The following is a 16,281-nucleotide window of genomic DNA, read 5'->3' as shown; positions in this document are numbered from 1 at the left end:
CTATCACTTTGTAAGGCACATTGGAAAATATGTTATGATTGCAGTCTGATAGTGGCGTTTTCAAATGAAGTGCAAATGCAACGGTTGCCTCCCTTGTCTGTCCCACACTTCACCTTGCATTTGCAAATGCCCCTTGTTTCGTTCCTCATATGATAAGGTGATGATATTTTGGTTTTTACCAAATAAACCACCTTAAACTTACAACTTACCCCCAATTTCTAATTATTGTCTTAAATTTGATTGATAAAAAAAAATAAACAATCTTAAACTTATTTCGATTTTCAAGTATTGTGTTAAATTTGATTGATACTAATATGGTTTTTAACCTTTGGTTGTTCTTGGGTTAATTGTTTTTAAGTTAAAATCTAAAGCTTATAATTTGCTTCAAGTTTTTTATTTTATATATTTAAAATTTAGTCTCCATATTTTTATTTTCAAGAATTTAATTCTTCGCTTTTGAATTTAAAATTTAAGTCGATTGTTAATGTCGTTAAATTTCTCTTGTTACATTCGGAGTTTGACATTATAAAATTAAAAAATCCTTACTTGATAGTCATATGACAAAAATGATATTATAACGAACTTAAGTTTAACACAATTTTTACAATGTTAACAATTCTTAAAATTTATGTCACATTTTAATTAAAAATGTTTAGATTAATTAATGACATTATAAATATTAGAATATTAAATTATGTAAAAATATAAAATTAACTATTTTATATAATCTAAAAATAATAAAACCAAAATTGCAAATGTAAAAGAGCCATTAATTGAACACATGTTATAAAAAGAACGCTCTAAGACCTCCCTTTCATATACAATAGTACAGATTGTTGAAATACAAATTTGTTGTTCTAAATGGCACAAAGAATATTTAATAGTTTTAATAACATTTTAAGCAGTATTATCAGTGTTTTACTTGTATTTATCTTAGTGATCATTTATTTTTTAGAGACCACAAATATAATTTTTTCGGTAATGGTAAATTAAATAATATAAAGCCTATTATATGTGTGATCTCTTATTTCATCCCATATGGAATACTGATAGAAGATAGCTAATAGGATTAGGGAAATGGTCCAAGGAAGACTTGTGGGAACTTAAAATTTTTATATTTTTCATTGAAAGTTAGTCTCTTATTTTTATTTCAAGAAATTTAGTTTCTTTATTTTTCGTATTTAAAATTTAAGTCCAATTATTAACATCATTATAATTTTCATGTTAATATTAAGTTTATTACAACACCGTTACTTTTGTTACATGACTATTAAGTGTTCTTTTTTTTAAATTAGAAAATGTCACACCAACGTATTTAATAGAAAAGTATAATGACTAAATTTTTTAAAAAAAAAGTAGAGAGACTAAATTTTAAATATAGAAAAAGTATGGGGACATGGAGCATGCTTTAACCAATATATTATTTAAGGGACTTTCATCATTTGTTAAATGTAAAATTCGAGTGAGCACTTTCCATTCAATAAAAGACTTGTTACCAATGCATTTTGAGAAATAATTCATCCCTTTAAGAGTTGATTGAAACCTTTAGTAGAAAAAGTTTGAGTGCTTAAGAGAGTTTATTGAAAGTCTGCACGCTAAGCTTACAATAATCTTAGGATTGAGTGAGTTGTAATTAGTGGTTATATTGTTAGCTTCATAGTGTATTCGGTCTTTTAACAATGCAACATTTCATGTAACACCTTTTTTGTCAAACATTTTCAATTGGTATTGTAACACCCCTCACCCGTATTCAACGCCGGAATAGGGTTATGGAGCATTACCGAACTTATTTCGCAAATAAGCATACATTTTACATACATTTTCAAATTTCAAATAAACATCATTCAAAATTATTCACTTGTCCCTAGTACGAGCCTACGAGGCCCTAAACATGCATTTGGAGTGGTTCGGGACTAAACTGATAACTTGGGAAACTTTTAGAAAACTTAGGAATTTTTTTCAAAATATAGGGGACACACGCCTGTGTTGCCCAGCTGTGTGTCTCACATGGCCAAAGACATGCCCATGTCATAGGCCGTGTGGACATTCGAAATGAGATTATATGACTGTGTCCCAGCACGTGTCTGACCCCGTGTAACTCTTTGACTTGGGTTACACAGCCAATCACACGCCGGTGTGATCAGCCCGTGCGCCCTTCGAAATGGCCTCACACGCCCGTGTGCCAGGTCGTCTGCTAGGTAGTGCCAAACCTGTAGGGTATACTGACTCATGCCACATGGCGAAGTCACATGCCTGTGTGCTGGGTCGTGTGGAGCATACTGACTTGATTTCTAATTAAACACCAGGGGACACACAGTCGTGTCACCAGATCGTGTGTCATACACGGCTGAGACACACGCTCATGTCTCTACTCGTGTGGACAAAAATAGGCTATTTACCAAGCCATTTTTCTTACCCATATGGCACACACCTACACCAAACCAAATGGCACAACAAAAGGCATAAATAGGCATTCAAACCAATTATACCAAGCCTAATTCATACTAATTCCATACCATCAACCGTAAGACACAAATGTGTTAAGATAAGTCATATGATTTCATACCAAATTCACATTCATAATTCACCTAAATGCTTACTTCATACTGTAACACCCCTTACCCGTACCCAAGATTGGGACCAGGTACGAGGCGATACCAGACATGTACTTGAACATTTTCGGGTAATACGGGTCATAAAATTTCATTCCAATTTGAAACCAATCAAATAACATCTTAATGTCCCTATTATGGGTGTACGAGACCCTAAACACACCTTGAGAAGGGTCTGGGACTAAACTGAGACCTTGAGAAAGTTTTTGAAAAATTTTCTAGGTTAAGCCTTACACGCCCGTGTGGAGGCAAGCACACGCCCATGTGCTTTGGGACACGCCCGTGTCCTCTATCCGTGTGGAATTAATTGAATTTATTTTCTATTTCGAACCTATAAGGGTTTTCACACGGCCAAGCACACGCTTGTGTCCCTGGCCCGTGTCCTTCACACGGCCTAGACACGCCCGTGTCCAAAAAATCGAGCATTTTGTTTATGACGTCAGCATGCATTTAGGGACACATAGCCAAGACACACGCCTGTGTGCTAGGCTGTGCCTTCCAAACGATTGAGACACATGGCCGTGTCTCTGCCCGTGTGTTTACTACCATGCATTCTGACTTGAAATTCTTAGGTGCAGGGGACACACCGCCATATCGTACGCCCATGGGGCAAGTTGTGTGTCACACATGGCCTAGACACACGCCTGAGTGTCTACCCGTGTGAACCTTGTTAGGCTATTTTCCAAGCCTTTGGTCACCCTTTAACATCCACTCTCACCTATAGACCCCAATGATACTTAACATGGTCTAATTATACTCTTAAATGACCTTGATAAACTTCATTGCATGTAAACCTCATCTCATCGGTTTTATACATTCTAGGTTGTTCCCTTTTATTTTAAGGGTTTGTATACCTTATAACACATTTAAGATTGACTAATTATTATAACTCATTGCCAATTATGGCCTAACCATCCCATGTGATTTGGTCACATTTGTAACACCCCTATCCCGTATCCGTCGCCGGAATAGGTAAGGGGCATTACCAGACAAACAGAACATTTCAGACCAATTCAGAATCACCGATATCATATAACATAATTTCGTAAGCAATCATCTCTTAAGATGGTCTACGAGACCCAAACTATACTTTTAGGAACAGTCAGAACTAAACCAAACCCATTCTTAAATTTCAGAACTTAGAAAATCTTTCAATTCTGTTGAGGTCACACGCCTGTGTGACCAGGCCGTGTACCTTACACGGGCATCAGACACACCCATGTGAACCAGCTATGCCAAAACAAGGCACCCATACTGACTTTCACCCACGGCCAATAGGCACGCCCATATGCTATGGCCGTGTGATACTTAGCTAGCTACTGACTTGAGCCCACGGCCATATGACACGTTCGTGTGTCAAGACCTTGTATTTTTAAGAGGTTATTGCTTTTCTTACATGGCCACAAGGCACGCCCGTGTCCCCTGACCGTGTGGCACAATGCAGGCTTGGTTTAAGCCAACTTGCCACCCCTAAATGGTTCTTTCCTACTAGCAATGTTAAACAACATTCATGCAACAATTTTCAGCCATTTTTATGCTCAAAACATGCTTCATCACAACTAAATCATCATCATTCAATAACCCATTCAAAACCAATTCAAAACTTATCACAAACGTACCATTTGCTAGCCAACTTTCATGGCATAACATATATTTACAAATAAAAAATTAATACATAGACCTTCTAGCCTATACATGCCATACTTTAAAATATTTACACTTTCAAAAGTACCAAAATGAGTTTGATAGTGTGGTGACGATCCTCGACTATCCTCGAGCCTTTAGTAGCTACGATAACTGTAAAGCAGACAAAAATCACACAGAGTAAGCTACAAATAGCTTAGTAAGCCAAATACAATTGGTCTAACTACTAAAGCTTATAAGTACAATTCAACCATAAAGATTCATAACTATTTCATAGAATAATTCATAAGCTTACCCATGCTCCTTTGTTTGCTTATATGTCATACCTCATTTCCAAATTCCATACATATTTCACAGAGATAGAGTCTTTTATATTTAGAAATTTAATACGATACAAATGTACCTGTATAGGTTATATATTTCATATAATCATTCTCGTATTTCGTACTCTATCATCAGACAGTTTAGAAACGATACCGATACTCACAAACAAGTACAATGCCGACATCCCTGATGTGGTCTTACATGTAATTCAATATCGATGCCTCTGTCCCAGACAGGGTCTTACACGAAATCAAATACGATGCCGATGTCCCAGACATGGTCTTATACGTAAATATCAATCGAGGCCTGTGTCCCAGACACGGTCTTACACGATATCTCAGATAGATGTCAACGTTCCTTTAGAAGCATACAAAGCTTTTCGGATACCAACATATTAACATAATTTACTCGAAAGGTATTCATTAGGCTCTCAAGGCCATCCAATAAAAATTAAAGTTTGTATATGCAGAATTTAGTCAGTTTAACACGTAATTGTAATTTGACTTACCTCGTACAGATTTTGGACGGAACGAGTCGACTATTCAACTATTTTGGACTTCCCTTAATCTAAGTTCGATTTTCTTTGTTCTTGATCTAATACAATTCAAATTCCACCATTCAATCATTCATTTCACTCAGAATAATCCATGAACACATATTTAGGGCACTTTTCATTTTAGCCCTTACATTTTCACACTTTGACAATTTAGTCTATTTTTCACAAAATCACAAATATGCGAAATTCACCAAGAATATAGCTTGGCCGAATATACATGGCTTCCATACCAGCCCAAATAACATACTTAATTCACAATTTAGTCCTTCAAAACCTCATTTCACAAATTAGCCCAATAGCTCTATTTCATCAAAATTCAAAGACAAAACTTATAAATCATCTATCAAGCCTTTATAATTCACCCAAAAACATCACAAAACTCATGATATCAACATTGGCATTTCATGAAATCTTTAATAGAAACAGAAATTTGGACATGGGTTTTGAATAACACAAAGCAACGATCACAGAAATATAAAAATCATCAAAAACTGAGCAAAATAAGCTTACCTATTTAACCATGCACCAGCCGAACATCAAGATGCTTCAATGGCTTCTTCTTTCTCTTAATTTTCGGCTAAACAAGGTGATAATAATGCCACCTTTTGTTTTGTTTTTATTATAATTAACATTATTTCACCTTTTACCAATTTGCCCATGGCTTATACCATTAAATTTCTACCAACTAATGTCCATCATGTCTACCATTAATATAAATGGTAAATTTGACATGCAAGGACCTTTATTTTAAAAGCCAAACCAAATAGGTGCTTTAACATTTAACACTCAACTTTTACACTTTACGCGATTTAATCCTTTTTCATAATTAAGCACAAAAATAGAAAAATTAAATCACAAAAATTTCGCAGATATAAATTCACATATCACAGACACAAAATAATATTAAAATATTTTTCATACTCGAATTTGTGGTCCCAAAACCACTATTCTGACTAGGTTCAAAACCGGACTGTTACAACATTACATGTATCTAATTGTGATACATCATTTTTAATCATTACAATAACATTTGAACACAAACATGCACAACTTTGTAGGTCATACCCTACATCAAAATGAGCCAATTCCTATAGCCATATACAAGTGAATATGTAACCTTTACAAGCCTTCATATTGGCAAATCAAATGACACATATAACAAAATAAACAAAAGCCCTATACATGCCATTGATCAAAATAAAAGTATTTATATACCAAAGCTGAATAAGATGATAATGTCTCAACTCTCCAACTGTCTTCCAATCTTTACGAGTCCTCGAGCTCAGTGGAACATGGAAAAAAGAGGGGTAAGCATTTACATGCTTAGTAAGCACGAATAACTGGAAAGTAAACTTATCGAATAAATAGCATACAACCATATTAGGCAATAAAACCAACAAGCATGGAATGGTTTCCCTATCACAAGCACTCAATCAACAAGTTAGTTATATAATAATGCACCATGTGACTTGTCTTAAATGAGCTCATCATTCAACATTTTCATTTTTATATCTCATGTTAATCCCATTGAGTTTCTCGGAAATCTCGATGGATTATCCATATACCGTCAAGTCATAAGAGCGATCATCTCATGTACGCACTTTGCGAACCTCACATCTTACGTCGAGATTACCAGTCTAGGCTAAATCCCCCGTAATATCAACTCATAAGGTAATGTCGGAATTACCAGTCCAGGCTAAATCCCTTATAGTGACAAACACCCTTAATGAGCTCGGATCTGAATTACCAGTCCAGGCTAAATTCAGACCCGAATTGGATTACCTGTCCAGGCTAAATCCATAATGCACACAATTCGGGAGGCTCAATCACTCAAGGAACTCCCGTCCGGGCTAGATCCCTTCTATATTTGAGATCAACGGATTACCCGTCTGGGCTAAATCCTTTCTGTAACATACGTAAGGTCTCAAGTCACATGTAAAACATGGTTTATCCAACGAGCTTCCTTTTTAACCTCAACCGGGACATTTATCATCATGTCATTATTAATAACACATTTCATGGATTTTCATGCCATCATCAAATACAATTATCATGCATTTAAAACATGTAATTAGGCATATTATGAGTTTACTTTAAGTTATTCGAACTTACCTGGTATTCGTCTCGGTTTTGCATTTCGGTTATTCCAAAGCCTTTTGTTTTCCTCGATCGACCTCCAGAATTTGTTCCTTAGGGTCTATAACAATAAAAATGAATCATTAATACCTAAAATTATTATATTTGAGCCTAAATTTCATCCCCAGACAAAATGATCATTTTGCCTCTAACCTTTCACATTTTTACAATTTAGTCCTTAGGCTCGTATAATGAAATGCATGCAATTTTTATGTAACACCCTAAACCCGGCCCAGACGTTATGGCCGGATCCGACATGCAACATCGAAGCGTTCAAAACATTTCAGGTTGTTGTTCTAGAAAAAAACTTACTTAGTGTTTTAAAAGATAATTTCAATGCAGGTTAAAGTGAATGGAAGCTGCGCACTAGGTAGGAAACCGGAAAAGAGGAGGTGAGTCCCTCGGACTGCTTAAATACCAAGCTCCCTTCGGATCCAATCCTAGACATGCACACCGCCATTACCACACCTTAACGTCGTGTATATTTCTAGGAAACCAATTTGATTAAGTCCTTTTTAGGAAAAGTGATTAATTTTGGAAAAATATTCTCATTGTGGAAGCTTTGCTTGTTGTCGTGTTATTTTGAAATCAATTACAGTTTTTGAAAACGTGCCCTAATGCTATTCAAATTCAACAGTTAAATATAAATAATACCTAACACAATAAAACATATAATGTAACACCCCAATCCCGTGACCGTTACCGGAAATCGAATACGAGGTGTTACCGAGCTTACTTAATTTATTTCCCCCTATTTATTTATTTTTTGTTCCAGGCAAGCTGGCTAACTGTATCGTAGTCGCTTTAAAAATCATATCTTGAGTTATGGAACTCGAAATCCAATTCCGTAAATTTTCTCTGAAACTAGACTCATATATCTATATGGGGGAATTTTTGTAGAATTTTTGGTTGGGCCAATTAGTACAGTTTATTCATTAAAGTCTCCCCTGTTTCAAGGTCTGACTACACTGACCTCTGTACCTTACGATTTAAATATCTCCCTGTAAAGGGATTCAATGCCTATGACGTTTGTCTCTAATGAAACTAGACTCGATAACGAATCTGTACATATAAGGCACGACCTCTAATTATCTCGATAAAATTTACGGTAAATTTTCTAAGTCGAAACAGGGGATCCAGAAATCGCTCTGGCCCTGTTTCACAAGAATTTAATTATCTCCTAACATACAGATCATATGGTAGTTTCGTTTCTTCCATATGGAAATACACTCATCAATCTTCGATTTCATAATTTATTCATTATTTAATTCCATTTCTACTATTTTTAGTGATTTTTCAATCTCATATCACTGCTGCTGTCAGCATCTGTTACTAAAGCAAACTATGCCTATTTCATGATTTTTCCTTGATCTAACTAATAATTCATCATACATATTACAAATTATGACCATGAGTAGCCATGCCAAAGGTTAATCATCACCGAGCATCTCCCTAGTACACTATTACCAAATCATGAATTTAACACCGAAAATAATCAGCCATGACATATGGCATAATAATCGAGTAGGCCTCAACCAATACTCAACCAAAACCGAATTACCAAGACTTGTGTCCAAACATCATAGAACCAAATCCAACCGAACATTATGCCATTTTCGCATGGCTAAAGTTTACATACCAAATTTCAACAAAACATAATAGCCTATACATGCGAAATGTTTTCCTAGACCAACTAAAAGAAGATACCAAAAGTTGCTAGCCGGTGTGATGACTTCGATGACGGTCCCGACTACGCAAAAAGTCGAGTCCAAGAAACCTAAAATAGGTGACAAGCAAACACCGAATGAGTATATAACTCAGAAGTCATAAGCATTACACTACCATCCATTAATAAAATTTTCACAAGAGGAAACAACGAAATGAGGCTAAGTACTCCATCCATACCGAACTATGCCATAGTTTCTTAGACCTTACGATTCAATCTCATTCCAAGTCCTACATTGACATTTCATACGCTATTCAATAGAGTAATTGAGGCATTTCCATACATCATTTTATTTTCGTTACAATCATACAACTAAACGAACTTTCACCTATTCCATGATGAACCTTATGTACGTGACTTCAATTATAATCATCACATAGGTTCAAAACTTACCACGCTCAACTCCAAATATAAACATAGCACCTATTAGCCATGAACTCAAGGTACTTACCCTTTCCGCTGTCCAAAATCGACTCGGTAAGGTCGCACCCTTAATGTAAATAATCTATAGAAAATACATAGTGGGTTCGCACACATAGTGCTTAATAATCAGCCAGCACACTTAGTGCCATATACTTTAAACTCGCACACTTAGTGCCATGCATTTCAAGCTCGCACACTTAGTGCCATGCATTTCAAGCTCGCACACTCAGTGCCAATCTCTCAACCGTGAACACTTATTGCCCGCACACTTAGTGCCGAAAACCAGCCACTCTATACGCTTCACTTTTTTTTTTTACATTCGACAATTTCATCTCTACATACATATACATTTGTATACATTTCACCTCATTAAACACAATTGCATAGGTATTACGATCGTTTAAATCAATACCAAATATATGCTTAATGACTTACCTTGTGTTGGGTAGAACGGTTCCAACTCGGCTATTCGATTGCTTTCTCCTTTCCTTTATCCGATTTAGTTCCCCTTTGCTCTTGAGATTAATTTAACAATTAAATTGATTTAATCATTTTGAATATCAAAGAGAAATTCAAGGTACTCAACACTTATTTTTAATAATAAGACCAACCATACACCTATAATAACATCCAATTCATTAATTATTTTAGCACACGCATGGCACATAAGGTTAACTAAAGCTACATTCACTTATAAGATAGCACCCTTAATGAGCTCATACCATGACTACACCTAACCGAATTCAAATAGAGAATTTAGTACAATTACACATTCTTACTAATGTATAATTCTAGCATGCTTTAATATTTTATACACCTCATTCGGCCCTAACCATTCACTTAACTTATATGTACAAATTCCATCTCAAAATTAAGAGTTGCAACTACAATTAGGTTACAACAATGCCCATCAATGACCGAATGCTTAAGCACAACTATACTAAAAATTTATCCAACATCATTTTAATTTGCCCTTCACTATTTTTTTCTAATCATCAAATACAAAGTGATTTACATATATATATATATTAAACCAACCTTGCTAGCACACAATATTCCTTAACCGAATGTCATAAACCCACGCCACACATTTTGTTCATTAAGACCCTTCAATGACCACATTCGGTTCCCCCCCCTTATGAACAAACCAATTTCAACCTTCAAGAAAAAGTATATGTACCAAGAGCTTAAAACTACTTGGCCGAATATCAAACCTCCAAACAACCAAACTTAATCCATGGAGTGAGTAGAACTTGAACTAATCACCTTATTTATACCTAAATTTCCAAGAATTTCAAAGTGCTTACCTCTTCCTAAGCATCATCCAAGCCGAATCATGAACAAAAGAATTCCTTTCTTGTTCCTCCCTCAAGTCACAGCAATGGAGAAGAAAGATGAGCATTCCTTCATTTTTTTTTCATTTTTACCTTCTTTTACTAACAATATTTTATCTCCAATAACCCAATTTCTTATTATAATATCTAATTAACATATATATTGCCCATCAACAATCCATCTTGGCTGGCCACTACAAAAGAATTGGGGAATTTGACATGCAAGTCCACCCTTGTGTCATCATGCATTAACAAGCCATTTAAAATTAGCCTATCATATTTCACCATGTCTCATATTGATCCCTATTTAATAATTTCTCATGCAATTGGCAAAATTAGAGAATGAAACTTCCACATACTCATGTACACACATAATAAGCATAGAATATAGCAATTAATTATTTTTATGACTCGGTTTTGTAGTCCCGAAACCACTTTCCAACTAGGGTCACATTAGGGCTGTCACAACTCTCCCCCACATAAGAAATTTTCGTCCCCGAAAATCTTACTGGTGAACAATTTTGGATATCGATCCTTCATAGAGTCCTCAAGTTCCCAAGTGGCTTCTTCAATTCCGTGTTTATGCCACAACACCTTCACTAATGGGATTTTCTTATTTCACAACTCTTTTACTTCAAGCATCAAAATGCGAATCGGTTCTTCTTCATAACTCAAGTTAGGCTGAATCTCGATCTCAGATGGAGTGATTACGTGCGACGGGTCGGACCTATATCATCAAAGCATCGAGACATGGAAAACGTTGTGAATCTTTTCAAGCTCAGGGGGTAAAATTAACCGGTATGCGACTGGCTTAACTCGTTCGGATACTTCATACGGACCGATGAACCTCGGACTTAGTTTGCCCTTACGACCAAATCTAAGCACCTTCTTCCAGGGTGAAACTTTGAGAAATACTTTGTCTCCAACCTGATATTCAATGTCTTTTCTTTTCGAATCCGCATACGACTTTTGACAATCCGAAGCTGCTTTCAAACTTTCACGAATTACTCAAACTTTCGCTCGGCATCCTTAATCAAATCAACCCCAAAATTTTACTTTCACTAAGTTCGGTCCAAAATAATGGGTACGGCATTTACGACCGTATAAGGCCTCGTAAGGTGCCATCTTAATGCTTGATTGAAAGCTATTGTTGTAGCGAATTCAATCAAAGGCAAATATCTTTCCCATGAACCACAAAACTCTAAGACGCAACATCTCAACATATCCTCGAGTATCTGAATTATTCGCTCAGATTGGCCATCGATCTGGGGATGAAATGCGGTGCTAAATGCATCTTAGTACCCAACGCTTCTTGTAACTTTTTCCAAAATCGCGATGTAAATCTTGGGTCTCTATCCCACACGATAGAAATAGGTACCCCATGCAATTGAACAATTTGGGAGATGTATAATTACGCCAATTTATCGAGCGAAAAATTTGTACAGACAGGATAAAATGAGCGGACTTGGTCAATCTATCAACAATAACCTGCACCGAAGTCTTTCTTACTCTGAGTCAAAGGTAACCCACATACAAAGTCCATTGTCACTCGATCCCATTTCCATTCGGGTATCATGATTAGCTGAAGTAATCCCGATGGCACTTGATGTTCCGCTTTTACTTGTTGACATATCAAACACCTTGAAACAAATTCAGAAATGTCTCGTTTCATACCCGGCCACCAAAATTGACGTTTGGATCGTTGTACATTTTAGTACTACCGGTGGATAGACATTCGCCACTATGAGCCTCATTCAAAATCATCGAAATAAGTTTCGAATTTCTTGGAACACATAATCGACCCTTGAACGTCAAGCAATCATTGTTGTCAATCCGAAACTCCGATTCCTCATTCGAGGCACATTCAGCTCGTTTAGCGACCAATTTAGCGTCGACTTTCTGGGATTCAAGTATTTGATGAATCAATAATGGTTTGGCCTTTAATTCAACTACTAGCACCTCATCGGGCGAAACGGATAGGTGAGCATCCATCGCTCTCAAAGCAAACAGTGCTTTACGACTCAAAGCATCAGCCACCACGTTAGCCTTCCCCGGGTGATAATCAATGACAAGTTCATAGTCTTTCAACAACTCAAGCCAACGTCTTTGTCGCAGATTTAGATCTCTTTGAGTCATCAAATATTTAAGACTTTTGTGGTCCGAATAAATATGACACCTTTCCCCAAACAAGTAATGTGCCATATTTTCAGGGCGAACACTATGGCCGCCAATTCAAGATCATGGGTCGGATAGTTTCTCTCATGCGGCTTTAATTGTCTCGACGCGTAAGCCACAACTCGACCTTCTTGCATCAACACACAACCTAGCCCAAGTAAGGATGCATCACTATAAATGACAAACTCTTTGCGGACTCCGGTTGTACTAACACTGGAGCTTCGGTTAAACAGGTCTTTAGTCGATCGAAACTCTTCTGACAGTTTTCTGTCCATTCAAACTCAACATCTTTTTGGAGTAGTTTCGTCAACGGTGCAGCTATCATCGAGAAACCCCTTACAAACCGTCGGTAGTATCCGGCAAGTCCCAAAAAGCTCCTAACTTCAGTAACATTCCTCGGAGGTTTCCAATCGAGTATGGCCGAAATTTTGTTCGGATCCACTCTAACACCGATCACGGACACCACGTGCCCCAAAAAGCTAACCTCTTTCAACCAAAATTCACATTTCTTGAATTTTGCATATAACCGCTTGTCTCATAAAATCGTAATACTAACCTCAAATGCTCGGCGTGTTCGGCTTCACCTTGTGAATAAACTAAAATATCATCAATAAACACAACCACAAATTGATCCAAGTATGGCCTGAATACTCGATTCATTAAATCCATAAATACCGGGGCATTAGTGAGCCCAAACGGCATCACTAAGAATTCGTGAGTGACCGTACCTCGCTCTAAAAGCGGTTTTGGGTATGTCCAAGTCTCGAACCCTCAACCGATAATAACCGGATCTCAAATCTATCTTGGAAAATCTGAGGCTCCCTTTAATTGATCAAACAAATCATCAATACATGGCAACGGGTATTTATTCTTTATGGTCACTTTATTCAACTGACGATAGTCGATGCACAATCTCATGGTTCCATCCTTCTTTTTCACAAACAATACGGGTGCGCCCCATGGAGAAAAACTCGATCGAGCGAAACCTCTATCCATCAATTCTTGCAATTGAACTTTCAATTCCTTTAATTTCGTTAATGCCATACGATACGGGGATATTGAGATTGGCGTGGTACCAGGTACAATCTCGATGCCAAATTCCACCTCTCGAACCGGTGGCAACCCCGGTAACTCCTCAGGAAAAATATCTGAATACTTACAAACCACTGGTACTGATTCAAGTTTCCTTTCCATCTCTTTGCTATCAAATACATACGCAAGGTATGTTTCACACCCCTTTTTCACATATCTCTGAGCGGTCATTGAAGATATTATCGCTGGCACCCCCTTCAAATCGGTAGACTCAACTCGGACTACCTCATCATGTGCACTCCTCAAATCGATGGTTTTTCTTTTGCGGTTCACCTTTGCATCATGTACGATCAACCAATCCATACCAAGAATGACATCAAATTCGTCAAACGGTAAAAGCATCAAATCGGCCGGAAAACAGGATTCTCGGATTATTAGAGGGCATCTCTTACACACTTTATCAACAAGTACGTATTGACCCAAAGGGTTTGACACTCGAATTACGAACTCAGTAGACTCAACAGGTAGAGTCTTACTGGATGCTAAGGTTTCACATACATATGAATGAGTAGAGCGGGGTCAATCAATGCAATCACATTAGTATCAAAGAGAGTGAAAGTACCGGTGATGACGTCGGGGAGGATGCCTCCTCTCGCTTGCGAATGGCATATGCTCTAGCAGAGTACGGGTCTCGGCTCGAACAGTACCGATCGAGGCCCTCTCGACTACCACCCCTACCTCCTAAAATTCTCGGTGGTCTACCTCTAGCTGTCACTCCACTAGGTCTTGCACCTTGCATCTTATTCTTCTTATCAAGCTCCGTGCAATCTCTAATGAAGTGGTCCTTCGAACCGCATCTGTAACAGGCCCTGTTAGTAGACTTACCCCAACATTCACCTAGGTGTCGTCTTCCACATTGGGGGCATTCAGGTTTCTCTTGACGATTATTACCCACACTAGCTACCGAAGTAGCTCGGGAGTCCGTCGATGGTCGTGCTCTGATGGAAATTCCCGCAGTCGTCCTCGACTTACTAGTGTCCTCCCTGAACTTCTTTACAACCAAGGATGGAGCTTTACCCGTCGATCTTTTACGATAGTCTCTAGCTTCAAATTCAGCCTTCTTCTTCTGCTTTCCAAGTTCTTCCGCCTTGCAGGCTCGTTCGACTAGTGTTACGAACTCCTTTATCTCCAAAATACCCACTAGTAGCTTTAAATCTTCATTCAATCCTTCTTCAAATCTTTTGCACATAGCAACCTCAATTGCCACACACTCCCGGGCATACCGACTGAGTCTTACGAACTCATGTTCATATTCAGATACTGTCATACGGCCTTGCTTGAGTTCCAAGAATTCCTTACGTTTTTGATCGATGAACCGTTGACTAATATACTTCTTTCGAAATTCCGTTTGAAAGAAATCCCAAGTAACTCATTCGTTTGGGACTATGGAAATCAAGGTCCTCCACCAATAGTAGGTGAGTCCGCAACAAGGATATAGCACACTTTAGACATTCATCGGTGTGCATGACAGTTCATCAAACACCGAATGGTGTTATCAAGCGAACTCGGCCCTTTCGGCATCATCGGTAACTATGGCCTGAACTCCTCAGCCCGCTTCCTAATCAAGTCTGGTGGCTTACTCAAACCTCACGGGATCAATAACTGATGGCATTACGGGCTCTTGGGGTGGATTATTCAAATTCGAAATTGTTGGACAGCCGGATTGGTTCGGGCATATTCGCGACCCACTCATTCATCATGGTAAAGAAGGCTTGTTTAGCCCCTCACCTTGATTATTCGCAGATGGTGAGGTTCAACAGTAGGCGTCCCTTGTGCAGAGCAGCCGCTACACTTTCAACGTCATTCGCCAAGGTTCTCTCTACACCGGGATCCATTTACTAATCAAAACAAAAATTTTAACCGTCGGAAGTCATCACACATTTAAACATTAACATTAAGGCATGTATAGCTAGACTCATACGTGCTATGGTAGTCCTAGAACCGACTAAACCATAGCTTTGATACCAATCAAATGTAACACCCCAATCCCGTGACCATTACCGGAAATCGAATACGAGGTGTTACCGAGCTTACTTCATTTATTCCCCCCTATTTATTTATTTTTTTTTCCAGGCAAGCTGGCTAACTCTATCGTAGTCGCTTTAAAAATCATATCTTGAGTTCTGGAACTTGAAATCCAATTCCGTAAATTTTCTCTGAAACTAGACTCATATATCTATATGGGGGAATTTTTGTAGAATTTTTGGTTGGGCCAATTAGTACAGTTTATTCATTAAAGTCTCCCCTGTTTCAAGGTTC

The sequence above is a fragment of the Gossypium arboreum genome, chromosome 3 (assembly GCF_025698485.1).
Source record: "Gossypium arboreum isolate Shixiya-1 chromosome 3, ASM2569848v2, whole genome shotgun sequence".
In the NCBI taxonomy this organism is placed as follows: Eukaryota; Viridiplantae; Streptophyta; class Magnoliopsida; order Malvales; family Malvaceae; genus Gossypium; species Gossypium arboreum.
This window is presented reverse-complemented; position numbering follows the sequence as displayed.